This window comes from Danio rerio, chromosome 7 (assembly GCF_049306965.1).
Source record: "Danio rerio strain Tuebingen ecotype United States chromosome 7, GRCz12tu, whole genome shotgun sequence".
NCBI classification, from domain to species: Eukaryota; Metazoa; Chordata; class Actinopteri; order Cypriniformes; family Danionidae; genus Danio; species Danio rerio.
This window is the reverse complement of record NC_133182.1, coordinates 39,088,339-39,113,209: the sequence shown is the minus strand read 5'-3', so window position 1 is coordinate 39,113,209 and position 24,871 is coordinate 39,088,339. Positions and strand designations below refer to the sequence as shown.

Below are 24,871 nucleotides of genomic sequence, written 5' to 3'. Positions count from 1 at the left end.
TGGAAACTATTTCCTCATTGTCAGAGTTTTCTCAGCAGTAGCTTTATCTCAGTTACTGTTACAGCTTTCTTTCCTGCTTTTTCTCTGTCTTTCCAGGTGCCCTACTTTTATAGAAACCTGCTCCACAATAATGGAATTTCTATTAGCTGCGAAAGGTGTCATTTTTCAAGTCATATCCAGCCTTCTACACATTACATGATTTTTGTGTTATGTAACTCCAAGCAAAGTCCTGTTGTACTTCAAACAAGTGAAGGTGGAGATATCAATTACTTGTTATAAGTTAATTGTGTTTCGTTAGTTTTTTTTTTTTTTTTTTTTTTTGAACCTCATTGAAGTTACTATCAGTGCAAGGATACAACAGGGATAGGGTTTTTTATCAGGTCCCTATAGTTTACTTGTCTCCCATAGCTCAGCTATGTCATTTTTACTGTATAAGGGCTGAACGAAACAAACCTGTTCCTTCACTAGAACATTAAAGAAATGTTTATGCTTCAATCATGGTCTTTTGGTAATTGCTAAAATGCTAATCAGCAGTTATACAGCTGCTCTGAGAGTCAAAAGAAAAACATGTACAGGTATAACAACATTAATATGTGACTTGATGAAAAACTGAGGTCTTATAAAGCAGCAAGATCAGACTGTGCAAGAAACATTGTTCACATGTAATTCAAGTCGGGGCGGCAAGATGGCTCAGTGGTTAGCACTGTCGCCTCGTAGCAACTAGGTTGCTGGTTCAAGCCCCAGCTGAGTGTGAAGAAATAAAGAAATGAATGTAATTCAAAGCCTCAGCAAAGTGAATGTCCAGTTTGTAAATGAATCAGTTGTTTGTAACTGAATAGACCTGTTCACCAAACCAGCCTCTATATTTGAAAAAAGTTTACTGCTCAAGCCAACACAGACATACAAGTTCTCAAATGAAACCCCACTTGTTGGTGCCAGACAGACACTCTGGTTATTCTGGTGTTTATGATCCAGTGATGTCAGCTTTTGTTAGCTCATTCAGTGCTTCAATACTCAAACATTGCACTGACAGAACTGACGAAACAGTTTGTACTCATACCCCAAAACTGATGAGTTGCTACTATATAAGTTTTGAGGGTTAATTACACTATAATAAATAGGTGAGTTAATTGATTCTAGGGTGACACAGTAGCTCAGTGGTCAGCACTGTCACCTCAAAGCAAGAGGGTTGATGGTTTGAGTCCCAGCTTGGTCAGTTGGCATTTCTATGTGGAGTTTACTTGTTCACGCCGGTTTCTCTGGTTTCCTCCACAGTACAAAGACATGCACTATAGGTGAATTAGGTAAGCTAAAATAGCCGTAGTGTATGTGTGTGAATGAGTGCGTGTGGATGTTTCCCAGTGATGGGTGGCAGCTGGAAGGCATTCGCTGCATGTGCAAAACATATACTGAATAAGTTGGCAGTTGATTCTGCTGTTATGACCGCTAATGAATAAAGGGACTAAGTTGAAGGAAAATGAATAAATGAATGAATCCTACTTTATGTGTTTTAGACAGCTAAAACATCCTCTTTCTTATCATTCAAGGGTGCTTTATTACTATAATTGTGTATACTTTACAATTGCATGGTTGTGTAAATAAAGTGGTGAATCATTTGTCTGGACCATTCTGTAAAACAAACGTCCAAAAAGAAAATGTAATAATAATCAAAATAATCAGACTCACCTGTCTGCCAGAGGCCATGGATTATAAGTAATAATGTTGTAAGCAATGTTATGGTTCTTGCACATACTGATGGTTTTGCTGAATATGAGATGCATGTATTGTTGAAAGTAGGGCTAGGCTGATAAACGATATTATATCGAATCATGATCAAATTTATGTCAATAACAATGATAAGCTCAGGACTATTTTACTCTATATTGATTAAAGAAGAGCCAAACACACGAAAGAAATGTGCAACAATGGTAATCTTAAAAAGTGTTGATTTCAGAGTTAAAAAAAAGTTTATCAGCCGAAAATATGTTATGCCATTTTATGGACTCTCCTATTTTAGTGGCTTCAGTCATAGTAGGGGTAATCTTTTAAATCTGGAAGCATTAACAAATAATTTCGAAATATATAGTGTTATTGTTCAATTTGGAAAATCATTATCGAGATTGCATTTTTTCCATATCGCCCAGCCCTAGTTGGGAGCCACATGCATTCATTATGCTTTGTCTGTATTGAGTTTGAGCATTGATATTGCAATGTGTGCATCTGTAACAATCATCAGGAGTAGATTATTTATTAGAGATTAAAAGAGAAAGAAAAATGAATTAAATATTACTATATTTTAAAATTATAAATACAATGATGACCATGTTGTTTTATATTTGATTGTACAATTTCTGTACTTGAATACTGTTAGACTCCCCAAAAAAAAGTAAACAATGATTATTTTTTTTTATGAATTTTCCTTGTTATTTATTATATTTTAAGCAGATGCACTTGATCTACTTGATACACAAAAAAAGGCTTGATCATCCCAGTCAGTCTGGTGAAATTATATTCATATCACAAAATATACTGCGGCAAAACAAAATATTGCAATGTCAGATTTTTCAAATACGCAGGGGTTTTCTTGACTCTAAAAGTGGGTCTATAAAGTGATTATAAACTCACATTAATGCTGTTGACCATTAGAAATTGAATTTGAATAGTGATTGACACAGTTGATCACTCACCAATAGCCTACCACACAGTTGAAATGGGACAGTCCTCTAAAACGTGCATGTAAGTGAAGGGCTGATATTTTGAGCCCAACTGCATCCTCCATATTTCCACAGATTAAGAAACACTCTGACGTCAAACAGCCTGTAAACACAGGAGACATCGCCCTCTCTCTTTCTCTCTCTCTTTGTAGTTGTCGTGGTAACCCTCACACCTGGTCAGCTCTCTGTCCGTATGGTTTTTATGGTCATGTGAAGCTTCCGTCCTCCCCCTGAGCAATAAACACACACACATACACACACACACATACATCCCATAAACAGTATGTGGAAGGTGACATGCTGGAAAAACACCATAAAGCAAAGCAACCATGAGGTTTCACTTTATTTACTGCCCTGTGTCTCCACATGGTCTGCAAATTCCAACCCCCCATCTTCATCCCAGCACACGCCTCTCCCATCAGCAGCTTTTTTTAATCATGCTGTGATATTCGCTGAATACGATACTATAAATTGAACTACTTCTATCTGAAAAGAGTCAATCAAACCAGCTCAGATTACAGTTCAAGAGAAACCACTAAAAATAGAGCGGAAATTAACCCTTTAGGTTAAATTTTGTTATCTTTGATGACAATGGTGGATTTCCTTTTTATGTTTAACTTAAGAGTGTAACTGAATCTGTTCAGTTCAGGGTGCTCCGGTTTCCCCACAGTCCAAACACATGCACTAGGTGAATTGGGTAAACAAGATTGGCCATATGTATAAATGTGTGTGTGTGTGTGTGTGTGTGTGTGTGTGTGTGTGTGTGTGTGTGTGTGTGTGTGTGTGTGTGTGTGTGTTGTGGCTGGAAGGGTATCCGCTGCTTAAAACATATGCTGGAATAGCTGGCGGTTCATTCCGCTGTGGCAACCCCTGATAAATAAGTAAATAAGCTGAAGAAAAATGAATGAAATGAATGTGCAGGTGCTCACTGACAGTTCTCGGATTATAGTATTTCCACATTCCATGACCAGAAAAACTGATTAAAAATGTAAAGAAAATGAAAGCAAGTGCAGACCAAAAGCAAAAGATGGAGACAGATGCAGGCACATTTATCTGACAAAACCTGATGAACATGTCTGTTGCACAGCTCTGATAGTTTCACTTGATTTCTATTTCATGTTCAAGTGTACATTTTCAAGCTTAAAATACTTTGTCTTGTCTCAGGGATTTACCATTATTTACTTAACTGATCACAGCATTCTTCTTCCCTAGAACACAAAGCAAAGTTTTGAGAAAAATGTTCATGTAATGAAAACAAAAGAGATCTATATGTCACTAATGGTATGGGGTTGGGTAAAAACATGTTTGGTTAACCAACAGCAAGTGGGCAGGGTGTTTGAGAAACCTGTTTGAAAAGTCATTATTTCTGACATTCTGTTTACACACAAATTTACATACTTCACCCTTTGCGACAGTTCAATAGATTCTCTTTCATGCTTTAATCTGCTAAAGGTTTAACCCTTTAACAGGCACCTACTTGACCTTTTGTCCATAAGTTGTCATTGAAAACAAAAAACTCAAAATTGATTTTTCAAAACTGAAGTAACTGGACAAAAAATCTTTGAGTTCAAGTTAATGGAAAGTGTTAATGTTATAATAATTGAGCAGGAAAAACCTGTTAATGATAGACAGGGTTTCTTCAGGTCACATCAAGTTAAATTTAAGACTTTTAAGACATTTTGAATGATATTTTAAACTTATAGAGAGCTAAATGCTAAGGATTTTGAATGGCAGTTGAAAAAGATTTTCACTGTCCCAATCAAAAAATGATTATAATTTAATACATTTCGTCATTCATTCATTTACTTCTATTTATCAGGCACTTATACAGCATATGTTTTATGCAGCGGTTGCCCTTCCACAACCCAACACTGGAAAACAACCATACACTCTCATTCACACACATACTGTATACCACAGACAATTTAGCTTTTTCAATTCACCTATAGCGCATGTCTTTGGACTGTGGAAACAACTGTGTTAGAAACCGGAGCATCCAGAGAAAACCCACGCAAACACGGAAAAACGTGCAAACTCCACACAGAAATGCCCACTGACCCAGCCGGGACTCGAACCAGTAACCTTCTTGAGGTGAGGCAATCGTGCTACCAACTGCGCCACCATCACACCCCTTAATACAGTTAATAATACATTAATTCATTTTCTTTTCACCTAAGTCCCTTTATTAATCTGGGGTCGCCACAGCGGAATGAACCGCCAACTTATCCAGCATATGTTTTACGCAGCAGATGCCCTTACAGCTGCAACCCATCACTGGGAAGCATCCATACTCAATCACACGTGTGGGGAAAACCGGACCACCCAGAGGACACCCACGCGAACTCAGGGAGAACATGCACACTCCACACAGAAATGCCAACTGACCCAGCCGAGGCTCGAACCAGCGGTCTTCTTGCTGTGGGAGATCGTGCTACCCACTACACCACCGCGTTGCTCATTTAATAATACAATAACAATAATTTAGTAATAAAAAAAATAGGTCAGGTCAGTATCCTCAGATGTAATTAAATGGAGAAGTTTTAAACAAATGTTACTGTAAGGGAAGTGATTTAATGCTATTTGTAAATAAAAAGTTAACAGTTTTATTAAGATGGATAGTTGGTGATTGTATGGAGGTTAATGGCCAGATTAGGTAGCTATACTGTACATAAGAAAAGGAAAATTAGGACCACAATATTTCAGTAGATTAAAGACTTTTTAAGGCCTAAAACTTAGCTTATAAGATAATGGATGAGACATTTTAAGACTTTTTAAGACCCTGCGGATGCCCTGGATAAAAAAAAGAATGAGGAAGGCAAAATCAGAGCTGGAAAGCAGAACAAAAATCATTTTCACTTCTCATGAAGCAGTACGGGTGCTTTAGACAAACATGACTATTTTTGTAAAGTACACAAAATGAAGCAGATGGTTTGCAATACAGGCTTTACTGTACATGTTTAGCTATATTGAAACATTTGTGTTAATTTACTAACCCACAGGCTATCCAAGAGGTGAAATGTCACGTAATTACACTTAAGTGTAAATAACTATTTTTCAGCTGAAACCATTGTCATTGGTGATTCAAGTGCAAGTCAATTGCTGCCACTATGAAAAAAAACATACACACAAGCAAAATAAAATAAATACCTGTGGCTCCTGATGACACATTGAGGTTTTATGAAGATAAAGGTCAGTGTATGACCTTTATGGAGATAAGGCATGTAGGCATTATACTACAGGACGCTTCAGCTCCAAACTGTCAAGATTGCGCTCAAGCCTGTTTACAGAGAATGTGCAATAAAGGAAATAATGTTGTAAATAATCTTTGGTTTCTTGCACAAACCAATAGTATTAATAGATGATACAGCATTCATTTTGTATATAAGGTTTGACTCTACAAGTGTTGGTAGCCATTTACTCGCATTATGAGATATGGATGTGTTATTATGTCATGTCATTAGGATAATAAAATAAACGAAAATCAGCTCACCTTTCAAAGACCACCAATCACTTTACTGAGCAACAGTCACGGCATGATAACATATCCATATCTCAGCAGGGTCCGTCATGGTTTTGGGTCCCCTTGAAACATTTTCGTTGTGTTACCTGGATATTTGCAAGTGTCGTGACTAATTGCAGCACGTTTCTTCAGTTGTTTGTGTTGTGCTGTCAAATTGATGAAGTTTCCCTAGTAGCAAAGAATTCTGGCCCAGATTTGGCATAAAGCTGGCACAGCAGGCATTCATCCGGCACTGGCATACAGCATGTGGGCCAAACATGGCCCGGGTTTGGCAGAGGTGGCACCGTCTTTAAGGCGGCACACAAGATTTGGGCCAGATGAAAAATGTAGTATTTGGCCCAGATTTAAAAATGTGATAAGTGGGCCATTTGAGTTTGGCCAGTCTTGACCCACATTTAAAATACACTAAAATCATTTTTGAGTAAAGAAAAAAAATTCTACCAATCAGGTCACTTTGAGAAAAAGCGTGCCCATAGTGTGCCTAAAGTGCATCACTCCATGGGTTTATCAATTTCATTGCAATCGTGACACACCAACCTATCTGGCCCAGTTCAGGCCCAGTTATGAGTTATTAACTTGGCTGAGACTTGTCCCAGATATGGTCCGTGTTTGGCCCTTGTCTGGAAGCCAGATTTGGTCCAGTCATGTACCGTAATTCACTGCGGCATGTGGGCCAAGCAAAACCTGATTGTGTGGGCCAGAGCTGGGCCAGAGAAATTTTGCTATGTGGGTTGTTTCTTTATTTGTTGGTGTTTTTTGTAATTGCATGTGATTTCTTAAAATGCAGCTCGTTTCTACTGTATTTTAACTGTAAAATTCTGGCAACTTCATCTGCCATTTTTTAACCAGAAATATTACCTAAGATTTTTACAGTGTAGCTAAAATGTTCTACTGAAGGAGAAAAAGGTCACTACACATTGGACTGCATGAGGGTGAGTAAATTAACAGCAAATCTTCATTTCTGGCTAAATTATACCTTTAAATTTGAAGTGTTCACAATGTACGCAGCACTTTTGGGAGACACGGTTTAACGGTTACAGACAGGAAATAAAGGTGATCAGCCAATCCCTAGTCCAATCAGACATTTCCGTCACCTAATTAACAAATTAGATGAGTGACTAATATCCTCACTGCTCCGCTAATGCTAAAGTAGCCAAGGTGTAAGGTTATGGCTGTGCGCGGTTTGCAAGTCTGCGAGGGGATGCGCTGATGAAAGGGGTTGAGAGAGTACACTACAGCTGACAGTGGCATCGGCATATGACATCTCTGCTCTCTGTTCCCACAGCTTCATCTTATTCATTCATTAAACTCTCTTCCCTACCATCTTCATATTCTTCACTAATCACGCACAGCCATTTACGCTCACACACATGCTATCCTGAGGGCACGCGGTGACACTGCAACGCGCACCACAGAGGGAATGAAGCAGAGATGATCACCCCCTTTTCAAAAAGCACCGTTGAGCCTTTGCTCTATAATTACAGACTACAGCGTACACTTTGAGTGGGATCTGATTATAGCATTACTCTCTGCGTCTCTGTCTGTGTGCGTGCGTGAGTATGTATGTGTGTTTAGTGTGTAACGGCCAGCACTCTTTGCACCTGTGTCACCCTGCACACTGTACAACCACTCAGTTATGTAGATGAACACAGAATAATTACCTGTCAGGTGAGCAGCGAATCCCACGGGATCCCAGTAAGGTTTTTCAGCGCTTCCGAGGATGATTCTTATATAACACTTGTATTATAGGCACAGCACAAGCTGGTCTTCAAAAACTGATTTCAGACAAAAGTAATGTGAGGCAAGTAAATTCAATCTTTCATTGATTTTCCTTTGGCTTAGTCTCTTATTTATCAGGGGTCACCACAGCAGAATGAACCACCAACTTATCCAGCATATCTTTTACACACCGTATGCCCTTCCAGCTGCAACCCATTACTGGGAAACACTTTTACAAACTCATTCACACAGACATTCATACACTAAGGACGATTTAGTTTATCCAATTCAACTATACCGCATGTTATTGGCCTGGGGGAAACCAGGAGGAAACCCACGTAAACACAGGGAGAACATGCAAACTCCACACAGAAATGACAAGTGGCCCAGCTGGGACTCAAACCAGCGACCTTCTTGTTGTGAGGTGACAGTACTAACCAATGAGCTGCCATGCCGCCCCAAGGCAGGTAAATGCAAAATGATTTTATTTATATCATTTATAATAAATTTCAAGACTGTCAAATTAAATATAATAAGAAGTAAAGTAAAAAAATTATGTTCAAGTTCATACATATCTAAAAATACGGGATTCAAGTGTCTAATTTTCACACCCTCGGCACGTTCCTGCTGCTCCAATCACCTCTCTTCCTCTCCATCCACCACTCACCACACCTGTGAACAATCACGCGATTACTGATTACCCGCACCTGCAATCACCACACACTACACTACACAGTATGCAAACAGAACGGCTAAAGGGAAGTGGCTAAGCTTTTAATGGCGTTTGAAGATCTGATACTTGCCATATGAACTGTGTGTGAGATCACTCTCCCTCTGCTACATCACTTACCTGCTTCATCTCTTAGCATTTGTTGCATTGCACTAATAAATACCCTTAAAGATATAACCACCCTTGTGTGACCATGACACTAATGATGAGGTTTTTTTTTTTTATAAATGTCAATTTCTAATTCACTGAAATGTTTGCAAACAGTTCACTGGATTTTCATACATATCCAGCAACATTCATTAAGATCAAAACCACCCATTTACCTCCTCATTGATCCTGGCACCATGCCATTGATCTCCTACCCAATGCCATGACCCAAAAGAGTAAAGTACATCCTCTGTCTTGTCATGGAGAAACAAATCAAAGAGGCACTGAACTCCAGGTTCATTCGACCTTCCAAGTCACCTACCACTGATGGATTCTTCTTTATTGGAAAAAAGAGGATGGAGGTCTAAGACCATGCATTGATTACAGAGATTTACACAGCAAGACTGAAATTCAGATATCCTCTTTCTAGTTTTCTTGAACAACTTTGAGAAGCCGAGATATATATCAGGCTATTTAATTATATGTACAGTATTAACAGTGGTGTAAAGTAACACATTACAGATACTCCAATTACTATAATTGAGTATAATTGAGTTTTAAAAATGTGTAGTTTTACTTTCCCTTGAGTAAATTTTTAATGCAGTATCGGTACTTTTACTCCACTACTTTCCTTCAACCTGGAGTCACTACTTTATTTTTTCTTGTTTATAGAGATTGACTGAGTAGTCTTGTGATTCCTGTCCAATCAAACATAGACATAAACACATATAAGGTAAATCGCATCATAATGAACTACCTCTAGATTAGGCTATTAGGCTATTGATTTTTAAAGAAAACGGACCTTAAACATGCAAATTTTGTAACAGCATACAATTCACCAGAAGCGTTTGACCTAGATTACTGAAAATTAAAACTCCTTCTGCATATACACTATATCAGCCATAAAAGTAGAGATAGACGACGGTAAAGTTCAAGCTGTCACATATTGGTCACAACCTACTACAGTGAACAAACTGCAGAGATTCATTGACTTTGCTAACTTCTAGGAGGATCATCTGCAACTACTTGCTGAATGCTGCTCCTCTAACATCTCTCTTATAGGGAGAGCTGCCACAAGGTTGAACTCTTTTATTAACTAGTGCACATTAATTTAAACCCAGCATCTTGCCATCATTACAATTTCAAATTAACTTTCAAGTCCGCTCCTTGAGTAACAGAAGCGCAAATCTTTTGCACATCCAAAACAAAACACTTATGCAATCTGAATGGCCGAGTGTCACATGTTCAGATAAACACTGAGTAAAATCTTCTTTCAGTCTCTCTATTCTGTACTGTATGAGAGGTAACATCATAGCCACAGGTGAAGGAGTTTCCGTATACCCACTGAAACTAGATAACAGAGCCTGGATACTGAAGACAGGAAGGTCAGGACACACAATCAGCGAGCAGCCTCCGAGAACAATCCTTCTGTACTGCCTATCACAGCTCTGGGCCCTTTGACAAAGCAGGGCAGTGAAACCCAGCCTTTCTTGCTGAAACAAGCAGGGCCGATTGCCATCGATGTAGTTCAATATTTCAGTGAGCGGGTCATCAAGAGAGAAAGAGAGAAATGTCCTACAACACAGACAGGGCAGGTGTGGCTTCCATCAAAACAATCTGCAAATATTTCACAAGCTTTCAGATGAAATCCAATAAGGGTAAAAGTGCATTTAATCAAAATTTCTGTTTAGAAATGTATGACATAGCTGATCTTGAGATTTGTTTAGGACAACTTAATTGTTTGATGTTTAATACACTTAAATTTGTAAAAACTAATAAGTTAACTTAATCATTGCCTTAACTCAAATCGATTGTTTGTAACCCAGCAAATACAATATTTACAGACAGGTTATGGCATCAATCATGACAACTTTTTACTACAAGTGAAACTCAAGGTGGCACAGCCAGACGATAACTTTTAAGTACTGTTGCCTCAAATAATTCTGTGTATATATTTTACATTCCTACTTTTGGTTTGTTTACATCTACACTCTGAAAAACTCTGAAAAAGTACTAATTTGCTGCTTATTATTGATTATTAAGGTACACTATAAAAATGCTGGGTTCCAAAGAAAGCCTTCATGTTTTCCTAACACAAATACATTAAGTAAATGTAATAATTTTGTTTTTACAAATTTAAGTAGATTGAATATAAAACAATTAGGTTGTCCCTCCAAAAAACTTAAGAATAGTGTTGTTTCAAGACTTTTTAAATAAGTTCTTTGAACAAGCAACAAAAGTGATTTGTGTTTAAGTTGTGATTGGGAGTAGTTGGGTTAAGGTATTGGATAGGATTATGTGAGTAAAATATGATCATACTTTACAAATACTATTAATAATTAGTAATACTTAATATTAAGCAGGTACTAAGTCAGTAGTTAACAGTGAATTGGTACTTAAACTAGAGTGTTACCAAAATGTCATTTAAAAAAATTAAACCAACTTCTGGATTTGTCAGTATTTATTTAGTCTTTTCACCTGGATACTGGTTCTAATGCTCCACCACTAAATTGAATCCTTCATTCATCCATAAATTTTCATCCCCTTTTCCGGGGTCAGGTCGCAGGGGCAGCAGTCTCAAGAGAAAACCCAAGACTTCCCTCTCCCCAGACACTTCCTCCAGCTCCTCCGGGGGAATCCTGAGGTGTTCCCTGCAGGCCAGTCAAGAAACATAGTCCCTCCATCATGTTCTGGGTCCTCCCCGAGGCCTCCTCCCGGTGGGACATGCCTGGAACACCTTCTTAGGTAGGTGTTAAGAAGGCATCTGAAACAGATGCCAGAGCCACCTCAGCTGACTTCTCTCAATGTGGAGGAGCAGCTGCTCTACTCTGAGCCCCTCCCAGGTGACAGAGCTCCTCACCCTATTTATAAAGGTGCGCCCTGCCACCCTGTAAAGGAAATTTTGGCCACTTGTATGCAAGATCTTGTCCTTTCAGTCATAACCCAAAGCTCATGACCTTAGGTGAGAGTAGGCATTTCGGGCTCACCTTCTTCTTTACCACAATGGACCAGTACATCAACTGCATTACTGCTGTCGCTGCACAGACTGGCCTGTCAATCTTTCACTCCCTCCTTCCCTTACAAGTGAACAAAACCCCAAGATACTTCAATTCCTCCACCTGGGGTAAAGTCTTTCCTCCAACCTGGAGATGGGACTTGGGTTCTTGGACCAAAGTAGAGATCTTGGGTAGCATCATTGTAGATCCTAGATCTTAATTTGATTGAAAAGTTTTATCGAGCCAGACCTGACTAGTGCCGCCGCAATTGAGACATTCAAACTGACCGCAAGAAGGTGCTCCTACAGTTCTGTTTATAGTCATGTTTAAACTATAACTCTAGTAAATAAAGTAATGCAGTACATTGGATCAAATATTTAACTCAGTCAGCTGTGTCTGATTCAAAATATGTGAGGATTTCAGCTTAATTGCTGCATCTTCTGTCTAAAATCTACCCAGCACTGCTAATTGTCAATTGAGTTGTTTTTAATCCAGCAGTTTTCAGAGTGAACATAATGTTCTTTTGTACATTCTGTCTTTGATTAAGTGTAAGTCCCTGAGTAAAGGCTAGTCTTTCGGCAAAAGCAGCATTACATCACGCAGGGCTCAGTGAAAGTTAATGAGACCTAACAGGTGTGCTGTTAATAGCTTCGCTGGTCCGATCTTCCTCTGAGGTGCTGCTCTGTGATCCTGAGCACTGTTCAAAATCCATGACAGTCTGTCTAGATACTGTATCCATGACAACCACACTCGCATTGAAGAACATGGGATCTGCTCAGTACTGAGAAGCGGTCAAAGAAACGGCAGTGCAGTCAACAGGAGCAAGCACTCACAAAGACATCAGGAGGGAGAAGAAAATATTTTGTTCATGTCAAACACGGGCTTCACGCACATAGCAGTAATCATCATCAGTGTTTCCATGACGTCTGGAGGCAGGTGACACACTGACCGTACCTGACTCACAATGTCGTGACCGTAGCCGCTAGCGTACTTGCGTAGTTTACAAAGCGGTCCACAGTAAGAAGAGTCAGCGGTACTATGACAACAGCTGGAGCAGGGCTGATGAATGAACATTCAAGCATGAAATGAGAAGAAAAATGGGAGAGAGCAGAACAGGGAACAAGAGAAATGATGTGTTAAAGGTTTGAATGAGAGTATCTAGACTCACAAAAGATCTACAAATGCTCAGTAGAAAAGCAAATAAACTGTGTAAAGAGTAATCATAGCTGCCTTACCTTCATATATTATTAAATCACTGTATAACATTCATTTCATGACTCTGAGATTAGATAATATTAGTTCAGTCTAATCCAAATGTTTTAGAAAGTAAATTATGTTCACTTTTAGGATGTTTACAATGCATTTTGATTTTAAAGGAAGCAAAATCTGCAATAGTTTGCTGTTAAAGGTTGCTATTTACAGTGTATACACACACACACACACACACACACGCACACACACACACACACACACGCACACACACACACACACACACACACACACACACACACACACACACACATATATATATATATATATATATATATATATATATATATATATATATATATATATATATATATATATATATATATATATATATATATATATATAAATGTTTTCTCATACAAAATATTCTTTCAAACTACTAATATGTCAATGAACACTTTTCAACATTTTTAACATATAAAGTTGTCGGAGCAGAGATCATGGTTCCATAACATTTCAAAATTGAAATTGAAAACCCCCCAAAAATTCCTATTTATTACAAAAAAGAAAAGTGAAGTGTTTATATACAATTAAATAATTGAAAAGGATTATTAGCCCCCCTGAATTGTTAGCCCACCTGTTAATTTTCCCCATCTCTGTTTAACGGAGAGATGATTATTTCAACCCATTTCTAAACATAATAGTTTTGATAACTCATCTCTAATAACTAATTACTTTTATCTTTGCCGTGATGACAGTAAAGCAGGTCGCACACCAAATGCAGCGCTTGGCGGCGCGCCCCGCAGCGCCGTGCAGCGCCGTGCAGCGCCAGGCATTTAGAATTCTAAACATAGGTTTCTATCAGGACACACACACCGGCGCCACAAGTCAGCGGCTGTCGGCGGCGCCCGGCCACGGCTCAGGACGCAGTTCATTTTTTAGCCGCGCCACAGAGCACCATTTGATTAGTTTCATGTTAAATATCATTCGAATGTGCGCGTCTGGTGTGTGATACTTTAAACTGTCATGTGCGTGCCGTGTTGTGGCGCCGAGCGGCGCTTCTGGTGTGCGACCTGCTTAAGTAATATTCTACTAGATATTTTTTAGACACTTCTGTACAGCTTAAAGTGACATTTAAAGCCTTAACTAAGTTAACTAAGTTAACTAGGCAGGTTAGGGTAATTAGGCAAGTTATTGTATAACAGTGGTTTGTTCTGTAGAATATTGAAAAAATATATCTTAAAGAGGCTAATAATTTCGACCTTAAAATGTTTTTTTTTAACTGCTTTTATTCTAGCCAAAATAAAACAAATAAAGCTTTCTCCAGAAGAAAAAATATAATCAAGACATACTGTGCAAATTTCCCTGCTCTGTTAAACATCATTTGGGAAATATTTAAAAAATAAAAAATTCTAATTCTAATAATTCTGACTTTAACTGTATGCACATAAATTTAAAAAAAAGATGTGCTTGACTTTAAGTCCTGCAACGTTTCATTAAAAAGCAATGATTCACAGTGATTTTATTTCAGAACATCTCGTTCTCATAACACACAGAAAAAGAATTCATGTATACATTCCATGAGTTTGCACTTAAATATATTCAGTTTGGATGGGGATATATGTGTATTTGGAGTGCTGCAAGGAAAGTGCTCTGAGCTTGGAATTTGAACTGAATCCAGAGCATCCCCCCTTGCACTTGGATATGCATCAGCCAAAATAATGAGGCAATGGGGTGGAGGAGGGATGCTGAAAACTGTTCTTATGCTGACCTGGATGACCTGAACATGCTCTTTCTTTATTAAAAGACCACAAGGTTAAAATCCACTCTCCGGATTTACAATTAATATAAGCTTGTGTTTTAAAGAAGTTTTAGTTTGTGTTATATTTTATAAACATACAAACACACATACTAAAATTTCAAATAAATTATGATCTATTAACTTTTATGTTAATGTGGTTTCCACAAAAATATTAGATCTGCCCCTGTTGTCAAAATCTGCATTGATTTCTAAAAAAGTATGTGAATGGTAGAACAGCAGCCAACACAGGCTCATTCTGAAAACGTAGCCCTATATACATTTCTGGAGATCACGAATTATGTAGCCAGAGCCACATATGGCTGCATTTCATCTTTAAAATGAATGCTACAGGAAGATATGATGCCGCTCCTTTTCTTGCTTACCAGCTGACCGCTTACAGTACCTCCGTATGGACGGCTTTCCCACTGTAACTAGTTTGTCCGGTGGCTCAACAGGTATGTTGGCGGACTTGAGACGCAGAGCGAGACAACAGGGTTAGAGTCCAGTGAAGAGTGTTTCCAGAAAGTGCATGACAAAAACAGAAGCCAAAAAATAAAATAAACAAGTAAATAACAGGGTGAGAATGTGGTAAAATCTGAAAATGTGGTAAAAATCAGATGGCTGTTCTTTTGGCTTTTTAAAACACTGTATAATACTGTTATAATAAATTACATGTAGAATTTTACAATATACTGTCTTTGTATTTTTCAATTACTGCAAAATGCGAAAAAATAAAAAATAAATAATAATAATAATAATAATCCTATCAACCTCGATGGTACGAACGGTGCTGTATATATGTAAAAATGACTGTATTACAGTAGTGAGAATAAGCAGAATAAGATGTGCTGAAATGACTTAAATGTCATCCTAAAAAAATCTGTGAATGCTTTATAGTTTATTTGTGTTAAATATATTAAACAGGCTTGTGCATTTACCTATACATTCCATTTTAATGCATTTCAGTATTTGGTTTAAAGGATGTTTTTTTGACTGATAAACATCTTTTGCACTGTGTTAGATCATTTGGCCACAACTAATTATTGTAATCAACTATATACTGCTATCCTCAAAAGGCAAAGCTAAACATGGCCATCACTGGTTTAAAAATAGACTATCAATCTGTGAAGGGAAAGAACATGCTCGTATGTTCTGCTGCCTCTGATTTATGCATCTTTTAGCCGGCTTGTAATGTGTGCACAACAGTGAGTCAGTGTGTTAGTCATCACCAAGGAGGATTTTTTTGGGGTAAAAAACATGGTTCTGGAAGGTTCTTATATCAGATAAATTGAACAAGATTATCACAGAGAACAATATGAAATCGCAACAAATGTAGTTTCATAAAGGGATGGACATTTGTGTATTTGTACACAGACGCAGGAGTGTTCTAACAAGATGAGTGAGAAAATGAGGTTGTACGGAAAAGTACAGAGAGAGAGAGAAAAAGAGTAATGGAAATGACAGTTTTGTACATGCCCTAAGCCAGATACTCAGAATATTGCAGCGTTTAAACAACATTATGCCACGACCTAGACTCGGTTTAATTTCAGCACATCTAAACATGTATTCCCACTGGGTAATGCACAGTGACCTGCGATTTCTGTCAGGAGCCTGGAGATATTTGCACATAATCACAGTCATACAGAGATGCCATAGAAAACTGCTAACATCAGTTACTTCTCTCTCTTCTGTTTGCCTCCCGATTCACTAATATCCTGCTGACATCTCTCTTTTTCACAGTGCAACTTTATAAATCAAAACCTTTATGCATAAAATATTTTGACAGTAAACATTTGCTGTGTCCTCTTCGCCTAGCAAAGAGCTATCTGGGTTTTAAAGGTTTGTTTGCAGCTTGGAAGCAAAGCAGGGAATATTTTAATGAAACTCATTCAACTGAGTGTTACAGTTACAGTTGATGTCAAATTTATCAGCCTTCTTGAAAATTTTTTCCCCGTTTTCAAATATTTCCCAAATGATGTTCAACAGAGCAAGGAATTTTCAAAGTATTTCCTATAATATTTTTTCTGGAGAAAAACGTATTTGGTTTGTTTCAGATAGAATACTAACAGTAATTTATTTTTTACACCATTTTATGGTCAATATTAGATTATGTTATTATATATTAAATGACTTAAGTTGTATTTTTTCAATAGTCTACAGAACAAATAATCGTTATACAATGACTTGCCTAACTACCCTAACTTGTTCAGGTGACCTAATTAACCTAGTTAAGCCTTTAAATTGCACTTTAAGCTGAATACTATCTTGAAAATATCAACTCAAATATTATTCTAGGTCATCATGGCAAAGATAAAATAAATCAGTTATTAGAGATGAGTTATTAAAACTATTATGTTTAGAAATGTGTTGAAAAAATCTCTCAGTTAAACAGAAGTTGAAGGAAAAATAGACAGGTGGCCTAATGATTCAGACTTTAACTGTATGTCCTCGGCTCTTATTTTGACATTCTGTTCAATTGTAGTTAGAGGACTTTTACACAGCAAAGTTTACAGCTAAAAATTAAAAGCTTCCAGTGCATTTGGCTGTTAATTTACATTACGATTGTGGTTCAGGAGGCCCAAAAATGCAAACTTTAAGAAACAGGCTTTAACTTGAAAATCCTGTGACTGACCACAAGATTACATCCACAGCAAACTCCTATAGATTTAAGTCATAAATTGTTTAATTGTGAATTTAAGGTTAATATATGTGTCAGAAATCAAAACAGTTTATTTCTTTATTACATTACTTGTCTTAGTACTTGTCTACAAGCAAAGTTTTGTTATTCTCTTACTGTTTGGACAGAACTGTCTGTATGTATAGTGTGTACACAGTCATATTGGAGTGACAGAAACACAGTAAGTCTCTTTTTTAAATTCCCTGATGCTAAAATAGAACCCAAATATCTCCTTTTTTGAGGCTCACAGCAACGTGATGTAGGTGTGTGGTTTTTCCGCCCACCAAAGTGATTGACAGGCACCTTGTTTCTACAATAACATAAATACAAATGTCCACATAACATTTTGCTAGCAAATAAACTGGGATTAAAATATTTGTTACAACTCTCTGTGATCTTCCATACATTTTATAAGTTTAAAATGTTTTTAAAACAGAGCAAGTTTGTAATAAAGACAGTAAAGTCGATATCTAATTTTTAACCATTATAAGCACCAAGGCCGTATTGTGTGTGTGTGTGTGTGTGTGTGTGTGTGTGTGTGTGTGTGTGTGTGTGGGGCATTCTTGTAAGACTCATTGTTTCAGAAAGGCTTGAATAAACTCCACCACAAATACATAAAATAAACTTACTTGGTATTTTTGTCTCTATCACTGACTGCTGTTTATCTGACAAAACACATGATGAGAAGCAGACACACACATGGGAACGTTGGGTGGGGAAAAGTAGCTCATTTGCATTTAAAGCCACAGGCTACAAAAACAGCTACAATGTACTGTGACACAAAAATGGGCAGATTCTGGAGGCTATAATAAATTATCTGATGGGTCTCTTAAGCTGAAACTTTACAGGCAAATTCTGGAGACAGCAAAGGCTTATCTTACATCTTGTGAAATAGATAAAAAAGGTGCCCTTTAATGTTGCAGCAACTCCTGCATTTTGAGGAAAAATCCGGTGGAAAATGCTTGTGCAGGTAAAAACTGTGAGTGACACAAAGCAATCAAAACCACGCGGTCAGCATTTCTATTTATTTATTTTTTATCAATAAACAAAGCACAAACAACATGGCATCGCTTCCAGCGCTCCTTTAAGTGAACTATTGTTCTGCCCTTGATTGTTTCCATGGCTACTTATAATTATCACCTGTTTCTTGTTTAGTTCCTTTGTATGTTTAGCCTTTAGCTTGCACTTTGAGTTTATCAGTTATCATCTTAGTTTAATGTGGCTGTATCTCCTTTGTATTCCCACTCAAGCATTTATAAGACACAGATGAAATGCTAAGACAAATGATATTGTTTTGTGCGTAATTACACATATTACCATATTTAATTAATTCCTATTGCATATAAGTTGCATTACTGTGTTAATTGTGTATTGAGGTAAATGTAAGTGCAAAATTAAGGGCAGTAGAATTAGTGTAGCCATATTTAGTGTGCATTAGAGTAACACTGAGCTGTTTACCACCTACGGTGCTTTCTGTGGCTATGTGTGGGAACACTTATCGACTCTGATTCACCCACAGCTGCAGTGAGACAGCCAGAGGAAGAGCAACAGAAGTCACAGACAAGTGAAGAAACATCACATGTTCTGAACAATGCCTACAAATTTATGTGTGTAATGTGTGTATTTATACAGCACATTTATTATGTATGGCCATACATCCAAAGCATTTCACAGTCATGAGGGGGTCTCTGCACACCACCACCAGTGTGCAGCATCCACTTGGATAATGCGACTGAAGCCACAGGACAACGGCGCCAGTGCACTCACCACACACCAGCTAATTAATTATGTGTTTGTGTATGGAGAGGTAAGGTATGCCTTAAAGATTTAGTTCACCCTAAACTCAAATGTTATTAATTACCCCTAACTCTCATGTCGTTTTGATCCTCAGAGAACTTTGTTTATCTACTGAACAGAAAATTAAGATATTTTAGATGAAATCCAGGAGCTCTCTGATCCTCCATATACAGAAATGTTTCAGATGTTCAAAGTCTAGAAAAGGAACCAAAATTATTGACAAAACATTCCTCGTGACTTCAGTGGTTTAACTGTAATCATATGCAGTGTTGCCAAGATATAGCTGACATTTTCAGCTTAAAACCTGTCCAAAACCTGCCCAAACGCACACAAAATAAAACACCCAAAATATTGGATTAATATTTTATTTTAATTTAAATCTAAATTTACCTTGTTACTTTAAATGTCATAATTTTAACCATACAGCAACCGACACCAACAGTCACAGAACCACAACCCCCACCCACACATTGGACTTGTTGTGCAGACTAGCTATTAGAGCAGGGGTCACTCTGGGGGTCAGATTTATCCGGGGAGTCAGATTTTGATATGACTTTCCTTCACCTCCACTTGCAGGAGGCCCTATGCGGTTTGCGCTATGCACTAGTCACTAACACATAAGATATACAGGCAGGTACACAACATTCCTGTGGTTTTGGGTTTCTTCCCACCGTAGCCTCGATTTCGATTTTAAGATGGCGGCCGTGTGAAATCAGTCTATTGCTCATAATTAATGCGCAACCGGGCATGACTTTTTTTGCTACATAAAAGTGTTCTTGTAGCTTTGTATGTTGAACTACTAAAGTCACTAAATGTTTTGACAATGTTCCTGCTTCCTTTTCTGGAACTTCTCATGTCCGTCGCTGTGTCTGAAGGATGAGAGAGCTCTCGGATTAAAATATCTTAATTTCAGAAGTGTTCAGAAGATGAACGAAGGTCTCAGGGGTTTTGGTTGAACTAATCCTTTAAAATGAAATCCAAAGTTGAGCTTTGATTTCAGTAAAATGAGGTTATGCATGTTTGCTGAACTATAACCACATATATTTTAACATGTGCAGTTAATGTTGATTTATGGTAAACGTATGGTTTTGTGTGTTTGGTACATATATCACTGCACAATGTGTGTCTGCTGAGTTTAATTACTGTGTTCTGTGTTTAGTTGCATTGGTTGTGCGTATGTGTTGGGTTTGATGATGTAAATGTAATCATCAGCAGGACAGAGGCAGATCAGACTCAGAGGTCACCGAATGCGCTGTGAGGGAGTGACCTTTTCATGAGTGTGTGGATGTGTGTGATCCTGACATTTTCCTATTGTGCAGTTTGATAAACACACACACTAGCTGAGATCTGAATGATTCTCACATAAACAACATGGAATATTCTAATCTGACTTTGTCAATGGAGGGAGTGGGACTTCATCAACCTGAACCAAAGAGACAGGGGTGACTCATTTTACAGACTGCGGGGACTGAAATATAATACGTTAAAAACACTCCAGGTATGTTCCATTTGTCCTTATTTATGCAGTATAAGGTTTTCAGGTGAAAAATATGGCAAAATATATTAAATGACTTCAATATAACTGTTTTTCATATTAAACTTAAAGGTCACCTATGATGACAATCATTTTTGTAAGCTGTTTGGACAGAACTGTGTGTCGGTATAGTGTGTCCACAGTCATATGGAATGATATAAACACAACAAGTTATATGAAGACATTATCATGTCTCTTTTTTTTAAATTCCTGACGTAAAATAGAATCCAAATTCCTTCCATTTTGAGGCCCACCACAATGTGGCGTATTAGCATGTCAACATAACAACAAGACAGGATGTGCGCAAAGCAACTGGGATTTAAGATCCGTTCAGCTCTCTGTGATTATATGCACCTTGAGAATGAGTTTAACAAACTTAAAATAATTTTAATTCAGTGCATGTTTCTAATAAAGAGAGTAAAATCGCTACGTAATTTATTACCACAGCCGCATAGTGCAATTATAAAAAAAGATGTTTCATTTCCAGTTTGTGGACTTAAATCAGGTTTATTTTGTACATTAACGTGTATCCTGTCACGTTTACCGTGAAAAGCTAAACTTGACAAAAGCTAAGGACATTGCGTGTGACTCATCGCTGCAGAAAGGCTGGAATAAACTCCACAACAAATATACCAAATAACGGTTGGGATTTTTTTTACTGTAGTTAGGGAGATCTGATTCATTCTTGTCTGTCACTGTGCTGTTTATCTACGTGAAGGCTGCATGTGTCAGAGAAATACTTAGAGATCTCTGTGGCTCTGACACACACACGTGGGAACGGTGAACGGGGAGAACCAGCTCATTGGCATTAAAAGCAAAGGCAACAAAAACAGCTACAATGCCCTAACAGCTCAAATTTCCAGAATTTAAAAAGGTATATTAAATGATCTGATGGGTATTTTGAGCTAAAACTTTACAGACACATTCTGGAGACACAAAAGACTTATCTTAAATCTTGAAAAGGAGGTAAAATAGGTGCCCTTTAAAGATGACCTATTATGAAAAAATGACTTTTATAAGGGGTTTAAACACAGTTATGTGGAAACAGTGTGGGAATATATCCAGCCACAAAATTTATACATTTTATTTTTTATACTCAACTTGTACGTGTCATTAGAGAGGGGAAAGCCCCACCCACTACAGTGTAGATCTCCCCCTCATTAGCATAGTACTTTAGTCTTATTTTTAAATCTGCTGACACATGGGTATTTGTAGCTCCTCCCTCTTTTGAAAAGAGGGCTGGGAGAACAATCTCATTTAAATTTAAAGTGACAGTCACCAAAATGGCACAAATATTATCAAAGCCTAAAAGGGTTTCAAAGAGTTAAAAAAAAAAAACATAACAGGGTATTTTGAGCTGAAACTTCACATACATGCTCTAGGGCAGGGGTCACCAATCTTGTTCCTGGAGGTCCGGTGCCCTGCAGGGTTTAGCTCCAACTTGCTTCAACACAAATGCCTGGTTGTTTTAGGTATACCTAAGACCTTGATTAGCTTGTTAAGGTGTGTTTAATTAGGGTTGGAGCTAAACTCTGCAGCACACTGGACCTCCAGAAGTTTTCTCAAGATTCCTGCTCTAAGAACATCGGAGACTTATTTTACATTTTTACTTGTAAAAAGGGGCATAATAAGTCTCCTTTAAATATTTATATAAATTAAAAATAAAGTACAAATGAATAATATGTATACACCCTAAAGATTACCTTTATTGACATTTTTGTAGTTTAAAATAATACGTAAAAAAAAAAAAACAGAGACAGAAAAAAGTCTGTAAGAATAGCAGAAAATGTACTGACAGTTTAATATAAGGTTTTGTACTGTAATATACAACACCAACCTAGGCAATATATCACTTTAAACTGTTAAATATGTTAACTAAAAAAATCACTTTTTTAACTTTTCAAGGATAAATGTTGTTAGAAGAAACATCAAGGTCAAATAAAGCAATTTAAAATCATAAAAAAATGGGGGGAAATTAAAAAATAAAAATCCCAAAATATGGAAAACTGTTAATTTATGGATATATTTTTACAGTGCAGGAGAAATAGCTGACCCTTTCTAATTGCTTTCAATTTTGGGTATGGCCCTGACATAAAAAAGTTTAAAAGAAGCATTAAAAAATACCTGATATTGATATCTTTAAAAAATAGTGTGCTCTACATGGTGGGACCCTGTGAAGACTAACAAAATGAAAACTGTGAGTCAAAGCTTAAGAAAAAAAACTGTCTTCTCTTTACAGTCTTGTGTGTGCTTTCAGCTGGAGTGAATTCCCTCTCCTGTCCAAATGCTTCATTGTGTCAGAAGTACACCTTACAAACCCTCTCCTTCTCTTGCTCCCTCTCTGTGTCTTTTATTCTCTGAGGTTTACTGGTTATTTCGGTCAGAAGCCAAAATGGGACGCTTTAGGCAGCAACCCCAGAAGCAGGCAGCAATAAGAGGGATATTTATATCAATCCATGGGGTCAGTGTGTCTGCCTGTCTGCAAGAAAGAGAGAAGGGTGTGTCTACTCTCTGCTCCCACAGTCCATACACTCTTCTGAGGGTGGAGAACGATGCATACAGCCACACACTTCTGATGTGGTGGTGTGTGTGTGAGTAAGAGAGAGAGAGAGAGGGGGGATAATAGCAGAAAACTGGGGGCTGGTTTGCATGCAGGAAGATGCCATGAAGAGGCTGAAACCCCCACTGAAGCTGCACTTCACACTGACCCAAAAACAGTCCACTTCACTCTCAACTCTGTCATTTTCTTAAGTGATTCACGAACCACACTGTCCACCAAAGCATGAGAATAATCCTTGAAATAATAAAGCAAGGCACCCTTTTTAATCAAGGCATTGTGTTCCAGTCCTCTTTTAGTTCAGTGATAGGTTTTTTCCCTTCATTTCTCAGCGTGAGGAAAGTGGTGTCTGGATTCTGGTAACTTAAATTAAATTTCTGTCTAGTGTTACTGGTAGCTACAGTACAGTGCAATAGGACCAAATTGAACTTAATTTCATTTCTTTTAAAAATGTCAGAGCAAAATCCCTTAGTAATACAGAATAACAAAGAGTATGCATGATTCTGCCAAAAGAATAAGAAAATGAAAAAGGTAACAGTGACTTTTTATCTCACAATAATGGCTTCTCACAACTGACAACTGTAAGATGTGAATTTGGAATTGCAAAAAAGTTTTGTCTTGCAATTGTGAGCTTGTATCAGAGTTAAAACTTTAAACAATACAGTATAGGTCAGCAGTGAAAGATGACTTCTTTTATTTTCAGAAATTATGATGGGATAGGAGTCAAAAGAGGACAAATAGCTCATATAGGGACAAACTCTGGACCTGTGAGGGGTGGGTCTATCGAACTACCCGAATCCCCCCTGGCTACCGGCCTGCCATGGTAATGGTTGAAAATAAAAAATAGATACAGGGTCTTTGAAAACTTGTACAGTCACAATTGACCTGAAGCACACTACTGTAAAATGCAATCCCTTACTTTACTTAAAAAGGGAGTTCACCAATTGTAACTTGCAAGTGTTAAGTTGATTTAACTTAAATGTAATAATTCTGAACATTTAATTGTAATAATTTGAGTAGGTAAATTTTAGGTAAGGTCAACTAATCGCTTTAAAAGTGATGGATTTACATAGTTTTTTAAAGGTGCAGTATATAAGTTTGACACCCAGTTGTTGAACTAGGTATTGCACTCCAGGTTCAAAAAACATTTTCAGTCCACCCCTCCTCTGACGAGTCCACACAAGCGCAGGTTGCCAAATTGATAACAGCAACAAAAGAGTGCCTGACTTTCGAGCCGAAAGGCTGATTTAAACCGTTTTCTGGCTGAAAGCAACGGCACACAATAGAAGAAATATTTTCCATATTGAAAAGGAGTTTTTGTCCTAACCAACTCCAGAAATATATATTTTAGAAACGCCTTCTATTTCTTGCAGCTGAACAACCGAAAACTAACAATGATCACCTCGGGTACACCACATGTGCTTTTTCAGTGCTAAATACTAATAATGAGAGTTTGAATGCCATTTTACA

General features: G+C 37.6%; 1 long non-coding RNA gene across 3 annotated transcripts in view; it reads right to left on the bottom strand.

Moving 5' to 3' along the window:
• Nucleotides 1-321: 321 nt before the first annotated feature.
• The window catches only part of LOC141375414 (uncharacterized), a 34,671-nt gene continuing 10,121 nt past the window's right edge, over nt 322-24,871 (bottom strand). For 2 of the 3 annotated variants that reach the window (XR_012383427.1, XR_012383428.1), the window contains exon 3: nt 322-2,944. This is a non-coding gene — a long non-coding RNA (uncharacterized lncRNA). Of the gene's footprint in view, nt 2,945-5,861; nt 5,992-24,871 lie in introns of all 3 variants that reach the window. The other variant, XR_012383429.1, reaches the window with a different exon arrangement.